Here is a 23902-nt window from a genome sequence, read left to right as displayed (position 1 = left end):
TCTATCCCTGTTGCCATTGAGCATCTGTTCAAAGTGAGCCATTATACGGCATCATGTATAAACATATTAGCAGGCGGAGAGGGGGAATAAATCTGCTCTCTTTTCACTTGCACACGTTCTATTTCCATAATATGCTTTATTAGATTTTTTTTGCGTGTGCACTTCTGAGTTTTGGGCGAAGATGACGTCCCCTCCAGCACAGGCACTTGGAGAGGTCAGTCCCAGGTCAGGGCCAAATTGGCAATGTACTGAGGGGTTCAAGCTTCAAAGCTTGCAATTAATGCAAGAAAAATTCATTTATAACATAGTGGGCGCTTTTAACAATCTTAAATATGGAGCATCCAGAGCTGGATCTTGTGGTACAATTTGTTGAAAATAAATAAAACAACGGCAAAACAAACATGAAAAAATAGGTTCTTTTGCACACCTTTTAGATTTTTTATATTTAATCAAATAAACTGTCAAATCATGTGTAAATATTGCTATTTTTTCACTATTTTTCATATTTATTTGAATATCAACAATCTAAAAGGTGTGCATGCCTGACACCTACATGAACACTTTACAGTTGGTTTTATGACTGTAAGGCATTCTCTTCAAATGCTATTGAAGTTAGAAACGTGTATACCCATGTCGTATGTAACTTTAGAGACGGTCCCTAAATTTGCAAATATTGAACGTCCAATGTCAAGCCAACTTTATGCCAGTTTTTCGCTTAGTGTGAAACTTTGCGCATTACGTTCATATTCTGAGTCCACTTGCCTACATTCCCAATAAGGTGCGAGTTTGGTCTTTTATATCACTGTTTTAGTCCATTAAGCTACGTTAAGCGTCCCGACGGCAGGGGAATCATGTAGTATGAGATATTGAGGGAACCCCCAGAACTGCAACACAGCGCCGCGATATAAAGTTAAAGGGATACTTCAGGATTTAGCATTAAGCTTTGTATTAGTAGAAAACCTGTAGTATTTTCGAATTACCGTGCTTTCCACCCTCATATCCCCCTGAGACGAGAGATTTATGTATTTTTTGTCTGGAAAGAATCCTCCGATGACGCAAAAATCGTCATTTTGCGTCATCGGAGGATATTTTGGCCAGAGGCTAAAGACTACAGCCAGTAGTATAGGGGCTGTCCCGCATGTTTTCAACCCGCCCATAGAGGGTGGGATCTCACTCACAGAATGTACACATAGTATCAGCCGTCTTTCTTTGGAAGTTAAGCTAGCAGGCTCTTGTTCTGTGGAGAATGCTGAGTAGTAGGAGAAAGCTGAGTAGTAGGGGTTACCATCCTCTATTTCCCGGACATGTCCGGCCATCAAGATCGCCCAAAATGTCCGGGATTCGGCTTTTGCTTTCTACAGTCGCCATTCATTGTTTACATGCACACCTTTTGTTTCAATCTAACTGAATTCATTCCGATTGGTGAATCTGAATGTAGTGTTTACATGAACGCTAAACAAGTGATCGGTTGATGTACGTTTTAACATTGCTAAGAAAATTCCCGCTCCTCCGTGAGAGATACGAGACCGGTGCGTCTCACGGTAATCACGCCACCGGCCTCGCCGCCGTTCTCCCGCGCCCCTCAGCCTCGTCCTGCTCGCAACAGTAAACACAATGAATGGCGACTGTAGAACGCAAAAGCCGAATCCCGGACATTTTGGCCGATCTCGAAATCCCGGGCAAACTCGTCACGGAGACTCAACTGTTGTTTTCAACTGCACTCTCTTACTGGTAGGCGTGGCTTGGGAGTGGCCTCCTAGGGCAGCGAAGCAAGTGCATTCTGGGAGTTGTCTTTCATCCACATAAGCCAAAAATACATTTTCTGGCTTTTCTCAGTCTAGAAAGCTCCAAATTCAAAAATAATTTCACATTTCTTCTACATAAATGACCTATTTTAAATACACATTCATCTTTCCAGAGGTGAAGTATCCCTTTAAGGGAACTTAATAATCGAGATAAATATATTTCTATCTCAGACGTAAGGTTTGATCTATACGTCAGCATTGAGGAATAACATTATAATCTCTTTCACGGTAGAGAAAGCTGCTTAAATGTACAAGAGTAACCATGAAGACTTAAATGTAAACACAGCTTTTATATATATATATATATATATATATATATATATATATATATATATATATATATATATATATATATATATATATATATATATATATATATATATATATAATATAAGCCGAAAATTGCCTGTCGAATATTATAGGTTGTTTTTTTTTAAACAGAAAGAACATTTTGGAAGAAAAATCTGAAAGTTGAATATGGATTATGGAATTTGTAATAATGAAAATGTGTTTTGAAATGTTTTGAATTGAACTATTCACAGCTTAAATTTCAAATTTCAGCCCTAAAAAGTAGTGCAATTCAACAAGCTTTTTCGTTTAAAAAAAATGTGCCATTATTTTACTTCCATAAACATGCTTTCACTTTGAAAGTTTTGCGAAATACACAAGAAGCAATGTAATATTTCGCAGAAATGTTAGCACATGCTCGTTTTTTCAACGAGCCTGTTAGAAATAGCTTACTTCCGCACAGAAAAACAAGTTGGCTAAGACTTCGGAATTATTTGTTAAATATGTAATAAGCCAACATACTTGTTTAATATAATAAATATACAGATACATCTAGTAATTATACTAATTTGGATGAAGCTCGTTTTCAAAGCAAGCTTGACAGCGCATCAGACACATGTCAAATCCGGACCTGTTTGATACTCAGATATTTTAACGTCTAATTAAGCTCATTAACAGCTGATTAGCGATTGCCTTGCCCGTGGCAAAATAGGGCCTCCCATCATTTGGCCGGCTTGAGTTAGTTGGCAGGGGAATAGGGCGTCCGGAGCTTAACAGGCCTGCTTTTGTCAACACTGACAAGCAACATGAGGAGGCCAATGCTGTTTTATTAATTAGTCCCTTTGAAAGTTGAGCCATGTGGCTACACACATTACGAAATTTGTGAGGCTGCTCCCCGCATACACACTTCTCCATCTCCCTCGCTCTCTCTTTATTTCTATATGAATGACTGATCATTACAGATGAGCCTTTCTTTCATAGCGTGACCTTTGTGGGTCTGCTTATTTCAAGCACCGCCCATGCAATGCCTAGATTTACCAGGCTTTCGCTTTTAATTAAACGCAAATGAGAATGTTTGCTTTGATGAAAACGAGAAAAATCTTTATTTTCAACATGTTAACAATTAGCTTTGTTTTGCATTGTGCCTGATGTTGACACGGCGAACCCGAGGCAAGGATGCTTTTGTTTTTGTCACGACTTGTTTATTTGCAGAAAAAAACAAAATGATATGATCGCACATGTGAGATTATGTTTTGACAAGACACATGTGCGGGGAGCGTTCGGTAGCAGACAAGCTCGGGATTACTTGCTAATGTTAAATCTACATATGGTACAAGCAAAAATCAGCTTTAATGGGTCAGTAAATCCAAACTAATAGAGATTATTTCTAAGCTGATGAGAAATTAATACTGAATGTGAGGCTGGATTCAAATTGATGCTCAGTTTGGCTCATGAAAACGAACAATACGTTCTGGCCTCGTTTTTGAACTAATTCCAGTGCATTTTTAAAAACAACCGAAGAGAAACAACAAAGACAAACTGAACATGATTGTAAATGACATCGTTTCAGCGGTTTCATATTTTTCCCATTAAAATTATGAATCAGTTCATTCCATCACAAACTAAATACCATTGTGGTAATATCATAGTGATTCTCAGGGTCATTTTGAGACGTTTCGTGAAGCTGCTTTGATACAATCTGTATTGTGAAAAACGCTATAGAAATATACTTGACTTGACTCTTTTGTGCTAGTCTACACCTTTCATTCTCTGAGCTCTCACATTAGCAGTTGCTCAAGACCTTGGGAATCTCCTAATAGACTTCTCACTGAACAAATAATTAGATGAGTTAAGTCATTAAGAGTGTAAGATGAAGTAGTACCATGGAGATCTCAGGGCAACTGAAGACTGTAGCGTTGGATACCTACTCGGCCTTCCATTCACGCAAACCTCTTTCTCTTCTGTTTTTCTCGCTCCATAAACGCAACGGAAACAGATCTGATAATTAATCATATTTGATCCACAACAACACAGTCAGAAAAGTATGTCAGTGGGCATTATTTTCATAATGGCTTACATAAGAAAAGCAACATGTTAAATCCGTTAGCTAAAGCTGCGGTGGGAGGATATGGAACAGAAACAAGACAAAACAAGCAGAAAAAAAAGTCAGACAAAATATGGTTCAGATGTAAAAAAAAAGAAAAGAAAAAAAAAGTGCAATCTCCCAAACAGCACTACAATAATATATAGCGTGACCTCAGAGGAGGTAGGAATATCAGTGCTAGATATTGCAATGCTGAGAAGTCGCCGTGGGATGTAGCCATAGGTGGGAAATTGACTCAGAGGGCAGCACACCTGCTGTTCATGTGAAGTCCAAAGCCTCTTTGCTCAAGTACCGACTGGCCCAGATCAGATCAACAGCAGCAGGACAGCCAGAGCGGGGGATATATTCTGATGAAAGCTTCACCTTATCATTTGTAAGGTGGAACTAGTCAAATCCTGGGTGTTCTCATCAACACTAGAAAGAAACGTGTTGTTTAGAGCAGTGTTTCTCAACTGGTTTTGCTTCAGGACATTGGACATCAGGTTGCACCGCAACACAGTACCAAAACTGTTTATCATACAAGAGAAAACTGAAATGTCAAGCAACCTGTCCATGTGAGGTTCTACCCAATTTGCCTTGTTTCTGGCCTGTGACAGATGGATTTGCAGCACAATACTGTAGATCAGTTGTTCTCAACTCAAATGGCACCCAACAGAACTAAAATTTGTATCATACAAATGTAAACTAAAATCAAACACTCAAATTTATAAATATTCTTTAAAAAAAAAACAGCATAGTCTGATTAGACTATGGGTGAATCAGGATTCAGTCATGTTAAAATGTTCCAATAGTTATTTTAATCTTATGATCAATATTAAAATATGATTTTATCTAAATAAAACTAAAAACTAAAACACATGCTACGTGTGAATTTAGTCACCACAACATTATAAATGTACAGTATGAAAAATGGTGAGGTTTTCTAAAGATTTTAACAGTGTTAAATTATTAGTGTTTTTAAAGATAAATATTAGATGTCATTAAAAAAATTCATATACAGTACATGTAAAAATAAAACAAACGTACAATTAAACATCCAAAATCAACTAATCCAATACAATATCGTCTATAACATGTGTCAACATCCCTATGCATGATAATATATTTAGTTGCATTTTATTGTTCTACTTAATTTGCCTCGCTTCTGCCCAGAGACAGATTAATTTTCAGTTAAATATAAAATCCGGTACTAAGGGTACAAAAAAAATATCTGATTAGACTCAAGGCCTTTGACGTCAACTAAAACAAAGATAAATGCATGATTAGGGATGCAACAAAATAAATTTCCAATAATTATTTTAATGTCATGTCTAATTACAATAAATGGTCGATATTAAAATTCTGTTTTAAAAACTAAATGCATGCATGATACTATAGTTAGTTGCATTTTAATTATTTGCATTTTCCACAGTTTCTTTCCCCTGATGTTAGAACAGGACATACTTACAGCCCATTTTTTGAGGTTAAGAAACCACTGGTTAAGAATATATCTGTGCATTAGATATAATTTCTGAGTGAGTGCAAATGCTTCATTCTGTCTGATTTGGCTCATTTAGTCAATGTTCCCACTTCACAAGAGCTGAACGACAGAACCAAACTAGTAATCTACATTATTCTGTGCTGTAGTGGAAACTGAAATTATCAGTTATATATAACACACCACAACAGATTGTTGGCCATGTGAAAACCATGAGTATCCAATCACACGGGGACTATAAATCATTGATACGGGTCAATCTTGCACTCGCTTTTGCAACCGCGTCTGGCAAAAACACACAGCGGACTTCGAGCTTCAGTTCAAGCAAAATGGTGATGGGCGAAATCACAAAAAGCCATAATACTGTAGATGCTTAGTTATACAAGCAGAAAATGGTGATGAAATGCTGCTTTGAATTTGTACATTGGCAGGCTGAAGAACTCAATCCCTCTGACACAGAGATTTGACTCATTTGATCAGTCTTTAGTGTTTGCTTTAATAATACATTAACACTTGCATAAATGCAGATATTGCGCAAACATAAACAGCCATCTAATTAAATATGAAAGAAAGTTTCTGATATCGCAGATGGCTCGTGCATTAAAGATGTTTAGCGTTAATGATAATCACGGCACAATTCAACCACAATCATAAAAACGGACCGAATGGGTTAAGAATAAACCCATCTTTATGTCACTGGACAAGTCTCACTCGCAGGTTTAGTTACGAGGCTTTAATTTGTGCGCGCCGTTAGGACAGCGTTCTGTCGCCGAGCCTGAACGAGGAGGAGAAACAAACAATGAACAACCATAATCTGGAGCTTGAATTGCAGGTCACCGGGGGGCTGCTGGCGCTGCCTCCCAGTAAGTGTTGTGATGTCAGCTCCTTTACACACTCGCCATCCATCTTACTGAAGCAATGGAGTCCACTGCGAAAAACGAGAGAGGGAGAGGAAAAACAATGGCTGAACGTATGTTTAGGGAAATAAATGAAATCTGAGGGTAAAGTACTCCTCCCCAGATGCGAAATTTTTGACACAGAAATGGGAAACAAATGACGTAGGGGCCCCGCTAGGCCACAGCAAGACAGCTGGGGGAACAAATGTCCTCTGATCTAAATGCCCTCTGGTTTTAAGCGTCTAACCTACGAGCATTACGCCGGGGCCGGCTAGCTGCGCGAGAAAAGCTAACACAGGCCATTATGCTCCTCTGCTCTTTACCTCTGCAAACGAGACGAGAGAGAGAAGACAATGGAGCTCATCTTCTGCTTTCCACACGGCACCTGAAGCAGAGCATGTCTTATTCCTCGCCCGAGGCCTTCCACCCCGTACAGGCTCGGATCACACCGAACAGTTCATCTTTAAAGCACGTCGCATGGAGACTCCGCAGTCATACTGATACCCAGGCTAAAGGTGCGAGGCTCTAGCACGTCTTTCTATCCCAGCATGCTAAGCTCAGGAAGATACAGGCTCTTAGATGAATACCCAGCAGCCACCTACGTTATAAATAATGTCTGAGACCCATATAAATACATTTTAGCCATATCTGAAAAGAGAAAAACTGGGGTTTTATGGAACAAATTGACAAGATAATGCATTTCATCTTTTTCCATATCATTTCCAAATACCTTAACCCTAAATATTGAACCACTATTTAATGTGTCTATTTTAATTTATTCAAACTGAAAATGAAATGTAATTTGTAGATAATTCCAGATTTATTTGTGCAGATTTATTTATTTTAACAAAGTTTGAAAATCCTCGTATGCAAATGCTATAATGCTCCCATAAAATGTTCGGCATTTGATGACCTCATTGTAAAATTTGCATATTGAATTCTGATTGGTCTTCATTCTCATATCTACCTGTATTTGCATATCATACGTGACCCTGGATCACAAAACCAGTCACAAGTCACACAGGTATATTTGTGGTAATAGCCAACAATACATTGCATGGGTCAAAATTATTGATTTTTCTTTTATGCAAAAAATCATTAGGATAGTAAGTAAAGATCATGTTCCATTAAGATATTTTGTAAATTTCCTACTGTAAATATATAAAACATTTATTTTTGTGAGTGAATGCAGAACAATCGCAAACATAAATGGACAACTTTAAAGGCGACTTTCTCTATGTTTCGATGTTTTTGCACCCTCAGATTCCAGATCTTCAAATAGTTGTATCTCGGACAAATATTGCGATATCCAAACAAACCATACACCAAAAAAACTATTTATTCAGCTTTCAGATGATGTATAAATCTCAATTTCAAAAAATGTACCCATGTGACTGGTTTTGTGGTCTAGGGTCACAAATGATTGGTCTTTTCTTTCTTAGCTGCCTTTAGACTGTAAAGATGGTGTTACATTGTGTGATGATTTTTACCCAACATGAAATAAAAGCCTGAAACCTAAGCCAGCTCAAACTTTAACACTCTCCTTTTGCTGCCATGAAAGCACTGGTATTTACTTCAGGAAATGCAGTTTAGTTATTAATAAACTTCTTGAATTTAATAATACAGTGACTTGCTCTGATTCTAAAGGCAGCATTTTTCTTTTTGTTCCATCATTTCAAACCTCTTTGATTCTTCCTCTGCCTTTTGAATCATTTCCTCTCAGTTCTGTCTCTGGCCTCCCAGTCTTCCTCTCCCACCACCATCATAAATTAAAGACCGGCACTGGTCTTCACAGCAGCTGATGTAATTAAGCATGTCGTCTTCACACTTCTCCTACAAGGCTTCTCTTTGTTCTCCAACCGAGCATCTAAGCTTCCCTTTTAGTCACGAGCCATCTAAATGGGAGTGAATCTTATCCTTCATAAATGCTGTGACAAGCTCACCATATTTTAACCATGTAAGATGTGATAATACGAACCCTCTGTCAAAGAAGCATCATGGGAAGCAGTTGTACCGAGTTTCATTTAGGATTTTTCTCTCTTCTAGCCATATATTGTGTATAATACTTCTCATAAATCAGAAAAAAAAAATTCACACTGTTCATCATACGAACAAAATATCACTTCAAGGAGGATTTTCAAGAATAAAGAAAGAAATGTGTTGTGTTAGTGCACTGCCAGTATTCTCACAAAGGAAAAACCTAAATGTGATCTCAATTCTGGAGAAAATATAGCCGAATAAACAAATCTGGGCAAGGACCATATAAGACTAAAATTATTTTAAATGTTTATCAATAAAATACACAAAAACACATAATATTAATAAAGATAATAATAATACAAATAATACTAATTCTAAATCCCGTGTGGAAATGCAAAAATATTAAATATAAATGAAAATGTGCAAATGTCAAAAGTTTATATTTAATAAATATTTTGAATTTTGTTTTATTTAAAACACATGAAAATATTACCAAAAACTAAACAACCTATCCACTGAACCAACAGGGGGAAATGAATACATGTAAAATATATGTACACAGCACATTATATTATATTTTTTAACCAATTTTTAAATATTTATACAACGCATGCATGATCCGCTGATCCGCTGTTCTGTCTGGTTTGCTGCACTGCATTCTGAAAGTCATTGTCTTGTTAAAGGCTGGTCCTAAAGCATTTCTAATTTCCACGGTCTACCTATGCCTCCTATTGGCCTGTTTCATTCAGTCACCCTACACTGCATGCTGAGCTCAATCTAAGAGAGCAGAAAGACAGCGAGAAATAGAGGTGGGTGGGAGGGTGAAGTGTGGGGGGGGGGGGTGAGGTTAAGAGAGAAAGAGAAGGAATGATATCTTATGAATGTTGACCACTGTCTCCTTACATAAATCTGCACATTAAGTACAATAAATGAGGCTTTTGCCGCTGAGACCTGGAGAATGGAGTCTGATTCAGTAATGTCATTTAAAAGCATTCACATCAGAGGAGATGGCGGACCCAGATTAAGGAGCCCCAGTTATCATCAAGCTTGCTGCGTCTCACACAGTCCAATGAATGATAGCTCCCAAACACAGCAAAACATGATGAGACAAGGCACACTCAGATTTTAAATTACCCTCACATCAGCGTTTGTCTTCTTAAAAACTGAATTTCTACATGTCTTATGATTAAAAGAAATAAAAAAAGTGACTCAATACTGTTTACTATAAAATATTTATAGGTAGGTACACAAATATATGAGTAAACAGAGAAAAATAATAGTGTTAATAGTTCAAGGTGAGAAAAAGTGGCTTTAAATTAAAAAGCAACAACAAACCCTTCAATTTGATTTACTCATAATTCAAAAATATTGATATTAAGTTCTTAATATTGTTTTGTGTGTGCGTGTGCGTGTGTGTGTGTGTGTGTGTGTGTGTGTGTGTGTTGGCTTCATAACACATGGTCAGACAAGCCACATTTTTCAAAATATAAACATAGTTTTAACTAAAAACTAAAAAAAGTGAGGCAATACCTCGCTTCATTTCTTTAATCTTAATTCTAATATCTTAAGGTTCTGATCATTTCCAAACAGATGAGAGGAACCAGCCTGGATTTACAAGACACTGTGTTTCAGCTTTTATATATTATATATTTTGTAACACAAAATTCACATATTCCATCCGGAACATTTGGATTAAACAAAAGCACAAGACTATTTTGAGCCTCATACATGACCAGCGAGGACACCACAACAGTGTGAAGTCACCAAACGCATATACATTCAGCATTAGGGCCGAAACACCATGCATTAGTATAGTAATAAATATTGATGCATGCTAAGAATGACAGCATAAATGTGTGGAATCAGAGGGATTAGAATGTTTGAAGAAATGAAGCATGTAATGACGCTAGATTCACCTCCATTATTTTCAGCCTGCCACAATTCCTCCATTACTTCACTTAAGAGGCCACATCAAAGATGCAGCTGACGCCTTTGAAGCATGTATCGGAAACTGAACTCTCAATGGCCCCATTTTACAAAGCTTGACTCCGGGATCCCACTAAGTTCCAAAAAGAATATGACCCTCCCATTAGGCAGAACACAAAAAAAGGGTCAGGCTCCATTTTGCATTTACAATACAAGAAACTTTTTTGAAATTCCCTCACAAAACCCCCACACATTTCCATTGGTAATGAGTAAAGCGTTTGTGACTCTTTTTGCAGGGGCGATAATTAATGTCCCTCTTTTCAAAGGCGGTTCATTTTAAATACTCATCTCTGCTAAATCCCTCTTTCTGCACTGAACTGCTGCTTTTTTTTTCTTCTTTTTTTTTTTAAAGAGTAATCCCGCTATTGTTGAACCTGAACAGAAGGTGAGAGCCAACGAAGCACTGAAGTGGCAAGAGACAAAAAAAATTGGGTAATCTGAGTCATCAGAAATCAAGACAGTGATCTATGTGACCGATTCGATTCCCTCTTGACACTCGTTCGCAGAGGCTCTCAACTCGCCAGCTCAAGCTCAGACCGCATGCAGCGTGTGTCATCCAAACCAAACTCAAACTTAGAGGTTGAGAAGCTAAAGTGTATTGGATTTGGTAAGAGTTAGTCGATTGTTTCTGGCCCCAAGGTGGTGGTTTATGGTAATGTTAGTATCAATACAAACAAAGGCCATACAGCTGTACAAAGCACATCAAGGAAATGAAAGACAAGGCTGCCTCTGTCAGTGCAGTGTACAATAAAAGAGGGATTTAAAGGCAGGCCGACTGATCACTGGGGAGCAACAAAATGAATGAACTGTAGAAATGCTCCGAGTTGATCCTTTTCACTAGCGGTTTAGGGACTAGCTAATGGTCGAGGACTGCGCTCGGGACGGAAAATATATAACCCAGACACGTTTGGGCGTCACAAAGGTCAGGAAAGGGTGAAACCGAGGAGACAGGATGATAGGGATCCTGTCATAAAACGCCGTTATTGAGAGAATAAGTGATGAATTTCTGTAAGCCATTAGATAAAACATTTCTGATTAGGAAGCCGTAGTCAGCCATCAGGTGAGAAATTTATATAGGGGTCAAATCTGAAGTGCAATCAATACGCTGTTTGAATTATTTAATGACAATTAAATGAAGGACGGGGTGCTTCAAGGTGAGAACAACCATTCATTTATGAAAGATATGTGGCGGATTAAAAAAAAATGAAGTAAAAATAGATCACACATTTACTGGACAAACTGGGTGATCGATTACATTTGTTGTTGTTGTTTTACCTTAAAATCATGTATAAAAAAAAACACTAAATCATCATCATCCTGTACATCAATAATGAAATGGAAAATAATCATCCTTGTGTTGACATTACAGTATTAAATTCTTAAGACCGATCTGGTGAAGAAACACAAAGAGATTGGAGCACTTGATCCATTTGAAGGGTTTATGACAAATCTCTATTATCCACATAAACCCTTTCTTTTGTCCATTTCAAAATATCCTCATTATTAAAATCTGGCAAAATACAGTAAGTATTTATGCTGATGGCTTAAATTGCATTGAAATTAAGATACTTATAATAACAAAGAGCTCAAGCTACTTACGATTGCAAAGTTTTTACTGTATTATTATTTTTCTCCTTCCCATATATTACTTAAAAATGCTCATCTTGTTACATTTCATCTCATTTCTCCCCTTTCTATAGGTCAGTTTCTCGAATTATACGCAAATTACACCTAAAAGCAATAAAAAGGTCATTGAAAATGGCTGTTTTTAAGATTGAATCATGAATTTCAAAGACATATGAACGCAGGCTGCCATTATGGTCCATTTCCCAGCTTATTTCCCCGATATACATCTCCTGACCTGTATTCAAAATTCATTGTTCCACAAGTGACATCAGCATGTCTCGGACATCTGAGAAGTAAAGGCTTATTCCTGACCCGGTCTCCATGGCAACGCAGTGCTGACTAGTAGCTGGCAGGTTTTGACACTGATGAGAAATGTTGTAGGTCTGGCTGTCTTTGTTGAACATTAGCCTATATGTTTACATGTAAATTAAAACATAACTAAATCATTTAGAGACAAATTAATAGGAAGTTAAAAAAATATATAGGTTGTGCTATATGGAAACCCTATAAAATATATATATTATTTACTGTGACAAATATTTGAAGTAAATCATAACATATTATAAAAATCCACTGAGTGCAAACTGCAGTCTCCATTTTTATTTATTTTTTTAAACATCATAAAATAGTAATTAATATATTGACGTAAAAATTTTTTGAAAACATGATGACATATTTGATGATGATATATTTGGGGGAGAGAAAAAAAAAAAAAAATCAATGGATTTAGCTTGCTTAGGCCATCATGAAATTCATAATTATTTACCAAGCTAGAGTCCTAGAATTAGCATTTTGATTGATACTGACCCTGTTCAGGTTCAGGTCAATATCACTTCCATTTCTAAATCAATTCAGGAGATGCACTGAAAATGAATTGACTGCTGAATTCCCCTTTGGTTTCTGTATAAATGTCCGAAAAATATATACACATCCACTTCTGAATCAGCATACTTGAAGCTATGATATAGACAGACATTAAGATACATGTGATAATATATGTAATGATATGTGATCCTCCTAGTATCAGGCACTTTAGTAAAATTAGGCCTAGACTTTTTTCTAAAAACATAATTTGGTCTGAAATGCTAGAGGGGAGAAAAATGGGATGCAAGTGACAATAGATTGTAAGAACAATCCCTCTCCTGTCTCTTCGTATTGCACGTGAATTGCCAAAGCTGACCACCGGTACTTGTAAAAGCAATCTGGCAACCCTCTTTCATTTCTCCATCTCGCTCCACAATCCTCCAGCAGTATTAGCGATACTGGGAAAGGTCACATGATAAATGACTGACAAACAAATCAAACCATATTAGCGTGTAGCTTTGTTATCAGCCGGTCGGCAGAGATAACGGAAAAATGAAGCTTCTCCCGAATAATTCGGTTGTGTTCTTTGCCTTCTCTGCAGTCTAAATCAGAGGGAGGGATAGAACGAGGGAGAAAAAAAAACAAAACAAGAATCTGGCGGTGGCTGTTTGTCTCAGCGCCTGACAGTGGGAGAGCAATAATACGCATTAATGATGGTGCGTGTGCAAGTCTATGCAGCCAGGAGCAGTCAGTCACATTGGCTCCCAGGAGGTGGCAGTGAGCTGGGGTACACTTACACACACCGACACACACATACACCTCCCTAAGGCCTCCAAGGTGAGGGTGACCACTGGCCCCCCGTCCCCTGTCTATCCGTTCAGTCAAATCAGGGTTTTCCAAAAGACTCCGACTGTTTTAAAAAATGGCACAGGCGTGTGGAGACGCGGGAAGAAATTTGGAAATGGCAGTTCAGAAACAATCAAGGCGAATTTCAAACGGATTAGCCTGGGAGGTTCTGGGCACGAGTTAGATGCTATCTCAACTTTCCAACTGAAAGTCATCACACAGCCAGGAAAAATCAATCACGTCTCCTCCAGGATGAGAAAAGTAATATGAAAAACAAGTGCAATGGCTGCCATCTGCGCAACACAAAACTGTTCTGCTCCGAAATGAATTGCCATAGATATTTCCTTTCCCCTGCTTCCTGCTTTTTATTTGTATTCCCCGTCAGCCTGTTCTCATTTCTCAGTTGTACTTTTTGTAGTTGTGTACGAGAGAAAGAAAATCGTTCAGCTGAGAAAATTTGGTAGCTACAGTTAGCATGCTATTATTACACAAGCTAATCTAATTGTTACTTACAGACAACAAAGAAACGACAAAAGAAGGACAAACAAGTTTTACTAGGTGGATACACTTTAAATGCACAAATATAGACACTTATTGTACTGTGTGTGTTTTTAGCAAAAGTGTCAGTAAAGACATTATTTATGTTACAAAAGAGTTCCATCTCAAATAAATGCTGTTCTTTTGAACTATTAAAGAACCCTGAAAGAATATATCATGGTTTTCACACACAAATTTAAGCAGCAAAACTTTAATTTTTTTGATTTCTGAAGGATCATATGACACTCAAGAGTAATGGCTGCTAAAAAAATAACTTTTCCATCACAGGAATAAATTCCACTTTAAAATATATTAAAATAGTTATTTTAAATTGTAATGTATTTCACACTGTTTTTACTGCATTTTTTTTATTTAATAAAAGCAGCCTTGGTGAGCATAAGAGACTTCTTATTTAATCTTAATGGGATAGTTTACCCAAAAATGTCATCATTTATTCACTCTCAGAATTTCTTTCTTCTGCTGAACAAAAAAAGAAGATATTTTGAAGAATGTCAGTAACCAAACTGTAGATGGACCCCATTGACCTTTAATTTTATTTTTTTTCTTATGGAAGTCAATAAGGTCTTGGGCTTGTTTGGTTACTGACATTCTTCAAAATATATTCTTTTGTGTTTAGCAGAGGAAAGAAATTCATACAAGTTTAGAACAACATGAGAGTGAGTAAATGATGACAGAATTAAATTTTTGGGTGAGCAATCCCTTTAAATCTTACAGACCCCAAACATTTGAACGGTAGTGTACTTAAAATACAGATTTACTTCCACCTCACCGCATCAATTTCTTGCACTGAAATGACCCGGTAGCAACTTTTTCATGTGTTTCCTTTCCATCGTAAACCTGACAGCCTCTTTAAACATGGATTTCAGTGGTAGCGGGCCGATTTGGGCGCTTTGGGTTATCCACTCCAACTCATGGACATGACCCGAGTGGGAGAGGAAGAGATTATGGCAGAATGAGCGAGGGAGAGGGCGCTCGGGGCCCGAGATCCCTCACATGAAGCTTTCATTACATGAAGGGTGATCCGCAGAGAAACCTGATTTACCATGGGACTGTGTTCCTGCACCAGAAAGCCAGTGCTCCTGTCAACCTCCATACCGGTATCTCTTACTGTAGATGGATGGAGAGAAAGAAAAACAGAACCTAACAGCCCTTGTCAGAGCCAAATACCGTCTTTAGTCCACGTACGGATTTGAAATAATTGCAGTTGTCATTAATGCCAGAAATCAGGCAGTGGCCTGCACTGGTGGAGCCTCGGCAGATGCTAACGAATCATGTGAAGCCATGCATACTTGACATTTATTACATAAAACAATAAGCAGCAAAAACCTCTTGCTGCATAATTACACCATTTAGACACGATCGGGATCAGATGAAATGAAAGAGACCTGCAGGAAAAAAGGAATTAGTTGCCATCTGCTTTCCTGGAGGGCCTGCCACCACCCCGGAGGGACATCACACATAATGTGAGACTTTAGGAGCTCGGAATGACACTAATTCTGGCCAATGTTTATCTCCCCTCACTGAGCAGGACTCATAAAGATTTCATGTTACTCAAATGAGCCCTACAGTTCTCGCTCTGATCGTGCTATAGATAGATGTGCTATAGACTCAGCGGGCATTACAGATTAATCTTACCGCATACGTTTTATAGAAATGTATTAAGACAATGTGTCTTCATTTCAGACTTATGGAAAGCTTAGTTTAACACCACAGTGGTATTTCAACAATTTAAATATTTGTTAGACTAAAAGTTTAAGTATCAACAATTCCCATAAATCATGGGTGAATCTCAATTAGGGGAACTTTACTGTCCACCATACAAAAAAATCTAATAAAAATATAAATAAATAAAAAATATAAAAAAAAAAAAAGTAAAAAAATTTATATTTATATTTATATATATATATATATATATATATATATATATATATATATATATATATATATATATATATATATATATATATATATATATATAACCAGTAGTATATATACAATATAAAATATAATTCAATACTGACAATAATAATAATTTATAAAAAAAAAAAGTAATTTCATAATACAATTGTATTATTATTATTAAAATCGTTTTAGTTCTAAAGAATAGCTTTATTGTATCCACAGCTTATCTAAATTTTCATCCAAAACTAACAAATGTAATTAAAAAATATTACAAATCCTCATCTTCACACACACTGCACTAAAATCAAGAAGATCACGGCCATGATCAGATTATTATAGGCCATAAATTATACATCATGTAACTTCTGAAACATTTTTAGATGAGGTTTCATCTGATAAAATTGTAAAACATATACTACTTGTAATTTGTATATAAACAGATTTAACAGGTTAAAAGATCATGCAACGATCGAATCAAAAAAAAAATTTCAACGGTTTTTGATTTTTTTTTTTTTACTAAAGCTAAACCAAATACTAAATCCAACATGGTTCTTGTGTATTTTCCTTGAATAACATACATGCTACTTAAAGAAAAGGTCTGATATATTTTTAGTGCAGTTTTCTCCAGCCCAGTGCAGCAAAAGCATATATAAGGCATTCTTTTGGTGCGCTCCTGGCTACAGAGAATTAGAAAATATCAGACTGTCATTGTGATTTGATACTAGGATGAAAAATGTCAAAAGTGGAGATGACAAATCAGCCCAGTGAGGAGAAGTGGCTCTCAGACAGGGGATGTCATTTGTCATGATTGCCATTTGACTGCACTCCCATTCCCCCTCCTCCACCGGCTTTTCTGCCTACAAATGAATGATACATTGATAGCCATTAATTCTAAATTATCCAAATTTGCCTAACTGCATCTAGCATGTGCGTGGAAATCAAATTTATCAGTGCTTTCCTTTTGCTTTCTCCATTTTTTTTCCCTTCACTCTCCTCTCCTTTGCCTTCCTCAAAGCCTAAACCTTTCTGTGGACAGACGGGGAATTAGATTTGCACTCAGCACAATACACACAGCCAGACCATCAAACCCTAAGCTTGGTGACATTTCCAAATGTTCATCTCCCCTCATTTCAATCGTCCATTTGGAATGAATAAAACGGCCAGGCAACTTGAAAGAATGGCAGCCCCCTGAGCTTCGCTGCATCTATGGCTCATATCTCCACCTCCTCCTCCTCCTCTTCTTCGCATCCCCCCTCCCCTCGCCCCCACCCCGAGCCCAACCTTTAGGAAGCCGAGGGGCTTTGTTGGAGGGGGACACAGCTGAGCCTGCCTCACATCCAGAGCCCCTGCATAATACTGGAGGTAATTAAGCCACAGCTTCAAGGTTGCATGGACACAAGACAATTCAGCCTAATGAAGTATCGATCGGCTGCAGCAGAAGTAAAACAAGTTGACATTCATTTAGAGGTACTAGTGAGAATATACCACAATGCCACGAATGACGTAAGCCTTCAATGGCACACGGTTTAATCATATGGAAACAATGTGGTCTAGACTACAATACCTCTTGTTGAGCTACTTTGTCATAAATTAACAATCAGGACCATGTACGTTTTGGTGCCATCGTGGAGAGTTGGGTTATAAAAAGAAAATCAAAGAAATCTCAGATTTAACCAAAACGAGAAATGTACAGAAACAATGGATTCCGATGTCTGTCCTCTTAGGCAGATCAAGACTTAGATTGATATCAATCTTGTTAATGGAACAACGGATGTTCAGATTATATCAGACAGTGCTGTATTAGTCAAATTCACAATTATTCCAATTTGAAATGTTCTCCAGAAAATTTCCTGACAGACCAAATCATGTTTTTCTCAGAACATGATATTATTGCTCCAATGAGGCCTGATTGAGGTTTGGCTCCACAAAAAAAAAAAAAAGAAGATCTTAGGTCTAATCTGTCCTGAGAAAACCTCTTATAGCAGAACCCCCCTCCCAGTGACAACCAGATTTCATCAACAAATCTGACTCATTAAAGTAATTTGATTGACAGATGTTATGATTCACAACATTTGCCCTAGTTCCGTGACTGAAAGCTGTAGACCAAGCAGCCGACTACCGCAGGCTAAACTAATGAGTCGATCTCTGAAGACCTTGGACTTGAACATCTTAGAGAAGCTCCGGAATGCAAGATTAGTCCAAAGATTTTGACTCGAATTGGAATAAGTTTGGGTCCATTAAAACAGTGCTTACAACATGATCCACTTCAGTTCTCTATGGATTCAAACATCTCTCTTTTCAGTTCCTCATTAACTAACATGGGATATTACCATTTTAAAATGTCTAATTTCAGAATTCAGAAGAAAAAAAAAATCCTACATTTGGTTTTATTAAATAAAAATGAGGGAAAACTAAAACATTGTTTTGCAACAGATTTGCACTGCATGCAATCAATTTAAATGAGTAAAATCAAGTACTTAAATCAATTTGTGTTCAAACTACATGATTTTTGGGAATACAGCCTAATTTTAAAATCTAAAATCATTCATGTGTAGTTTAATTTAATACTTAAAACTAAATAAAAAGTCATTTTCTTTATGGCAGAACATTTTTTAATTAATTCAATTATAAATTAAAAAATACAGCCAAATTTAAGATAAGAATGTTTTTTATATTTTTGAGTGTATTAGGGACATTAGTGAATTATACATTTTAAAACAATTGTGTAGTAAGAAAAGGTCTGACAGTCATGTAAACTACATCACCTGCCTGATAAGAAACATAATTCACCACAACTAATCAATTCATTTTATCCAAAATAAACACAGCACTGCACTTTACATGTAATTTAAACCAAGCACTCAAAAACACCCACATTTGCAGCTTACCAGCACAATCAAATGCAAACATACGGGAGAGAGCAGAATTTTTTCCTTAAGTAATTGTCAGTCTTTTAATGGAGTCCACAAATGTCAGTTGCCAATATGTTTTAGCATTAAATGCAGTAGGAAGGGATCCAGAAAGGTGGGTTATTCTGCAGAACACAACGCATTGTCAAACAGCTTCAATTATGCCAAATAGCCAGGTTTAGATGCATATTTGCATCATGTAATAATATCTACAATCAATGCAGACATGAAAGTCAATTTGACTCGGCCTCATAGGGTGAAACTCACAGTAAGTGAAAACTACTAGCGCTTTACATAAAAGTACAGTGAGTTCCATTTGTCATTGGCACGGTTCAAATATTTTGACATGCTTTATGATAATAGCTGCACAAACCGGCTAACAAATCACCAATCATGTGCAAACATAAAAAAAACAGAAAAATGCACCGGCTGGACGTTTTATTTTAATGTTGTGCTTTAAATTCGTTCCACTTCCAAAAAGATCACAGTGATGCATTACTGTATCGTTGTCAGAAAATGACAGTCAAGTGCCAACGGTGCGTTAACATTAGCGCAAGGGCCTTTAAGACATTTAGCCTACACAAAACACCATAACACCACATTCCACCCACAGCAGCAGAATACTGTATATATAAGTCCAGGTGAGAGATGCTCAAAGTGCAGGTCAGGTGACATGATAAACAGAGAACTGAACATGTTCTCAAATCTCTCTCTTTTACTCTCTCTAGGCACTCGTTGCTCATGGCATAGACTGCAAAGATTATATAACATAACTACACACCACATTAAGGATTCAGGTAGAAACCCCTAAAGGCAAAATCTCTCTCTAAAAAGATTTTTTTATACACATTTTTGTATAAAATCTTATATCTTATAGCGATCATAAATCACATAAATTATAAATCAGAGATTGTTTTGACACACATGGAGAAAAAAAGAACCCGCTGTCCAGTTTATGAAAGAAGTCAACATAAATAAAAAATGTTCTCATGGGCAATCATAAATATGGAGAAGTGAGGTGTGAAAATGAATATCTAGTCACCGCAAAAAAGAAAGGGGAAAAAAATAGGGCGCATTGTGCAGGGCAGCTCTCTGCTTGTCTTACTGTGAGTTGTTTGGTATCTTTTCTTACCTGTCACAGACGCAGATGAGTCAGGCCAGGTCCTTAGAGGATTCTTCCGGCCATCCAGAGAAACCACACTGCGCACACTTCACTGAAATACAATACATCAGATAATATTTCTGTCAAAACATTCACGAGTTTAACTTTAGTCACAGCGAGCAAAATGCACAATATTTGCCGTATAAATTTACATGTATTGGTTTGTGCACAGCTCTCGATACTATGATCATGTGTATGTCTGCAGACAAAAAGTTGTACTCCCAATGGGCCAAGTCTTACTTTAAGTACACTTTCAAAGTACTATTGCTTTTGTAATTAATTATGCAACTAATTCTGTGTTATTGATATTCGTTTCACAATCTCTGGTCATACACATTACACAAAGAGTTAAAAGTTTATACTTTGCAATGTCAATTTATGTCATATGAAAAAGTAGGCCAGGAACTATCAATCTAATCCTCATCACTACCCAATCTGCTGTATATGAATAGTGCATGATTAATTCTTCAGTATTAATCATGTACTTTGTTCATATAAAACAAAGCTTAAGCTCTATTTGCTAAGATATTTGACCTTGTGAAAGAGTTAAGACATTACAGCTTGGATTTAAAATGCATCTAAAGATTAAAACTGGTGGTTGACTATTAGAGAGGATTATAGATGAAGGAAAATTATTTTTCATTTTGATGCAAAACTGATTTTGAAGTAAAAAAAAATAAAAAATAAGGAGCAGGTGGTACATTATTTTGATAGCAAATGGTTATACAGAAGATGTGTGATATCTATATTTCGTTTTGCCCCCGTCCTTCAATCAGAGCAGTTACATTTAAGTAATACCTTGCACAAGCAACAAGATTTGTTGTGAATATATGCTTCAGTGCTTCAGGCTATGTGCTACTTCAGAAATCAGCACGGCTTTGATCTTTACTCACTGAAATGAAAAAATCCTTTATGACTATCAAGTAAGTCTCACTTCTTTTTTTTCTTACATTGAATCTTGTTTACCAGTACAGAAGTGCATGTTTACAGGTGAATGGGAATTACTCTGGAGACAAGAAAAGTTTCGGCTCAGCCAAAAATGCATATTTTCACCATTCAAGTGCTTTAAAATGCAACCAAGGTCAGTCAAAGACATCCATTTTAGCATTCACACTACCAAAGGTGAAATCAAAGGTGCACTAGGTACAAGACTACTTGCAACTCTTCATCTCACAAATACAGTTCGCTCAATAAAGCACAGGTTGGGCAATGACTTTTCCGAATAGCAGGACACAAAAATACAACAAAAAACACTTTTGTATCATTTGATTAACTGCCTTGTATGATCAATCCATGTATACCAGAACAAAATTAAGGACTCCTTTAAAGCAACTATTGTCACCACTGGGGATGTGCGAGACTAGATGGCTCAACAATCGAGTTTGTTCTTATTAAAATCAACTGTTCAATAGGCAGTATGTCTATATTTGCTAACACTGATTAAGTGAATGCTTAAGTATATGACCATAATGCACAGCACATATATATGATATTTTTTCAGTGGCATTAGTATGGGATTTGACTGTTTGATTCATAGATTTAATAGTAGGCTATTTCAAATGAATCGCTTGAACAAATTCCCAGAATACAGTAAAAAAAAATTATTCTGTATGATTTGTAAATAACCCCCATTTAAATGTTAATGAAATTAGTCGTGCCACACATCCCTAGTTGTCAACCATAAGGCCCAAAAGTCTGAGATCACATTGTAAAATCTGGGAATCAAAATCAAATTTGAACCTGGAAAGTTGTAGGATTTTGAGAAATTTTAAACAGAGAAACATTATGATGTTAAAGGAATAGTTCACTTTAAAATGAAAATTCTGTCATCATATACTCACCCTCATGTTGTTTCAAACCTGTATGAATTTCTTTCTACTGCTGAACAACAGAAACGAAGATATTTAGAAGAATGTCAGTAACCAGGCAGTTTCTGGGTCCCATTGACTTCCATAGTAGGATAAATATATACTATGGAAGTCAATGGGACCCAGAAACTGTCTGGTTACTGACATTCTTCTAAATATCTTCCTTTCTGTTCAGCAGAAGAAAGAAATTCATACAGGTTTGAAACAACATGAGGGTGAGTATATGATGACAGAAATTTCATTTTAAAGTGAACTATTCCTTTAAATGAAAAGAAATATTTTAAATTCTGCACCATTTCTAGGTCATTAATCAAATAAGCAAATTTGTGATAGAGATACAGTAAATTCCTTTGTACAAAGACCCAGATGTTCTTGCTTCCACTGAAGCACACAATCATGATTGAGAACATAATCATCAGGTTTTAAACAAGCCTGGTAAAGCAAAAGGGAGAGACACAAAATACTGAAAAAGGAGATTCTGAAATTATGCTGATAAATAATATAATTTATAATGGGGGAAAAAAACTAATCAGAAAAATGCTAAACGGAAACATTTTCAGTATCATTTTCTTAGGCCATAGGAGGCCTACTAGGTAACTGTTCACTGAGGGCACAAGGTTTTACAAATATTTTTACTCAATTACATTAAAATGATCTTGAGTTGATTATGTTTTAAATCTCTCTTTCACACAACATGGAGGAGGTTAATACGTCAACAGGTCACATTTCTCTGCCAATAAATACTTAGACAACGTAAAGAGTTTACTTTGTAAAATGATGGATTTCAATCTTGTGATGACAGTATGAGCAGCTGTAAACATATCTAATTTGAAGCAAAGCACTAGAATGCGTTTTTTATGTGGAGGTCCTGAGATCTATTTACTTGATTAAATCTGAGCTCCTAATCCTTCATGAGAGACAATGTTGGTCATGTTTTTGGCATCTGTTGAACTCCACTTGTTGTTTATTTTATCCACTACAATACAATATATTACTCTTGCTAGCCAAGAATGCCATTAATTTATTATGGATTGTTTATAATATAATAATATAATATAATATAATATAATATAATATAACATAATATAATATAACAAAATATTCAACTTGATTAATTTCTGATTGGAAAAGTTTGATTTTTAAAACAGTTGTTAATAAAATTTAAATAAATAAACAAGTATTCCCATATGCAATTAATTTGTTATGAATTGTTTTTGATATTTAGTAACGTAATATAATAAAAATAATAATTAAATGAAATTTTAAAAAGTAAAAAAAAAAAAAAAACAGGATAAACTTGATTAGTTTATGATTGGAAAAAGCTTTGTTATAAACAAAGAAATAAGTAATTCCATATGCCATTAATTTATTATGAATTGTTTTTAATAATTGTTAATAAAAGAAAAAGAAAAAAAAGAATGAAAACTGAACAAATAAAAGTAAAAAATAAACAACAACATAACATTGCAGAGCTTGACTAGTTTCTGATTGGAAAAGCTTTTAAAGCCATTAATTCTCTAAGGTTAAAGTCTTCAGATGTTCTGGGTGCATTTTAATGTCTATGCTTTTAAAATGGGATGGGCAGATGAGAGTTGTAATCCTCTCTCCTCTGGCCTCAGAGGCCCGTTTTGACTCCGTGCATCAACAACAAATGTTGACCTTGCTGTTCAAAACTCAAGGCCTTAAAGGTA

General features: G+C 36.3%; 1 long non-coding RNA gene across 1 annotated transcript in view; it reads right to left on the bottom strand.

Moving 5' to 3' along the window:
* LOC307153579 overlaps positions 1-23902 on the bottom strand; it is a 102753-nt gene that overhangs the window by 52795 nt on the left and 26056 nt on the right. The window contains exon 2 of the long non-coding RNA XR_013820175.1: positions 20314-20395. This is a non-coding gene — a long non-coding RNA (uncharacterized lncRNA). The remainder of the gene's footprint in view (positions 1-20313; positions 20396-23902) is intronic.

Source organism: Squalius cephalus (genome assembly GCF_949319135.1).
Source record: "Squalius cephalus genome assembly, chromosome: 25".
Classification (NCBI taxonomy): domain Eukaryota; kingdom Metazoa; phylum Chordata; class Actinopteri; order Cypriniformes; family Leuciscidae; genus Squalius; species Squalius cephalus.
Note: the sequence above shows the minus strand (reverse complement) of the source record. Positions and strands in the feature narration are given on the sequence as shown.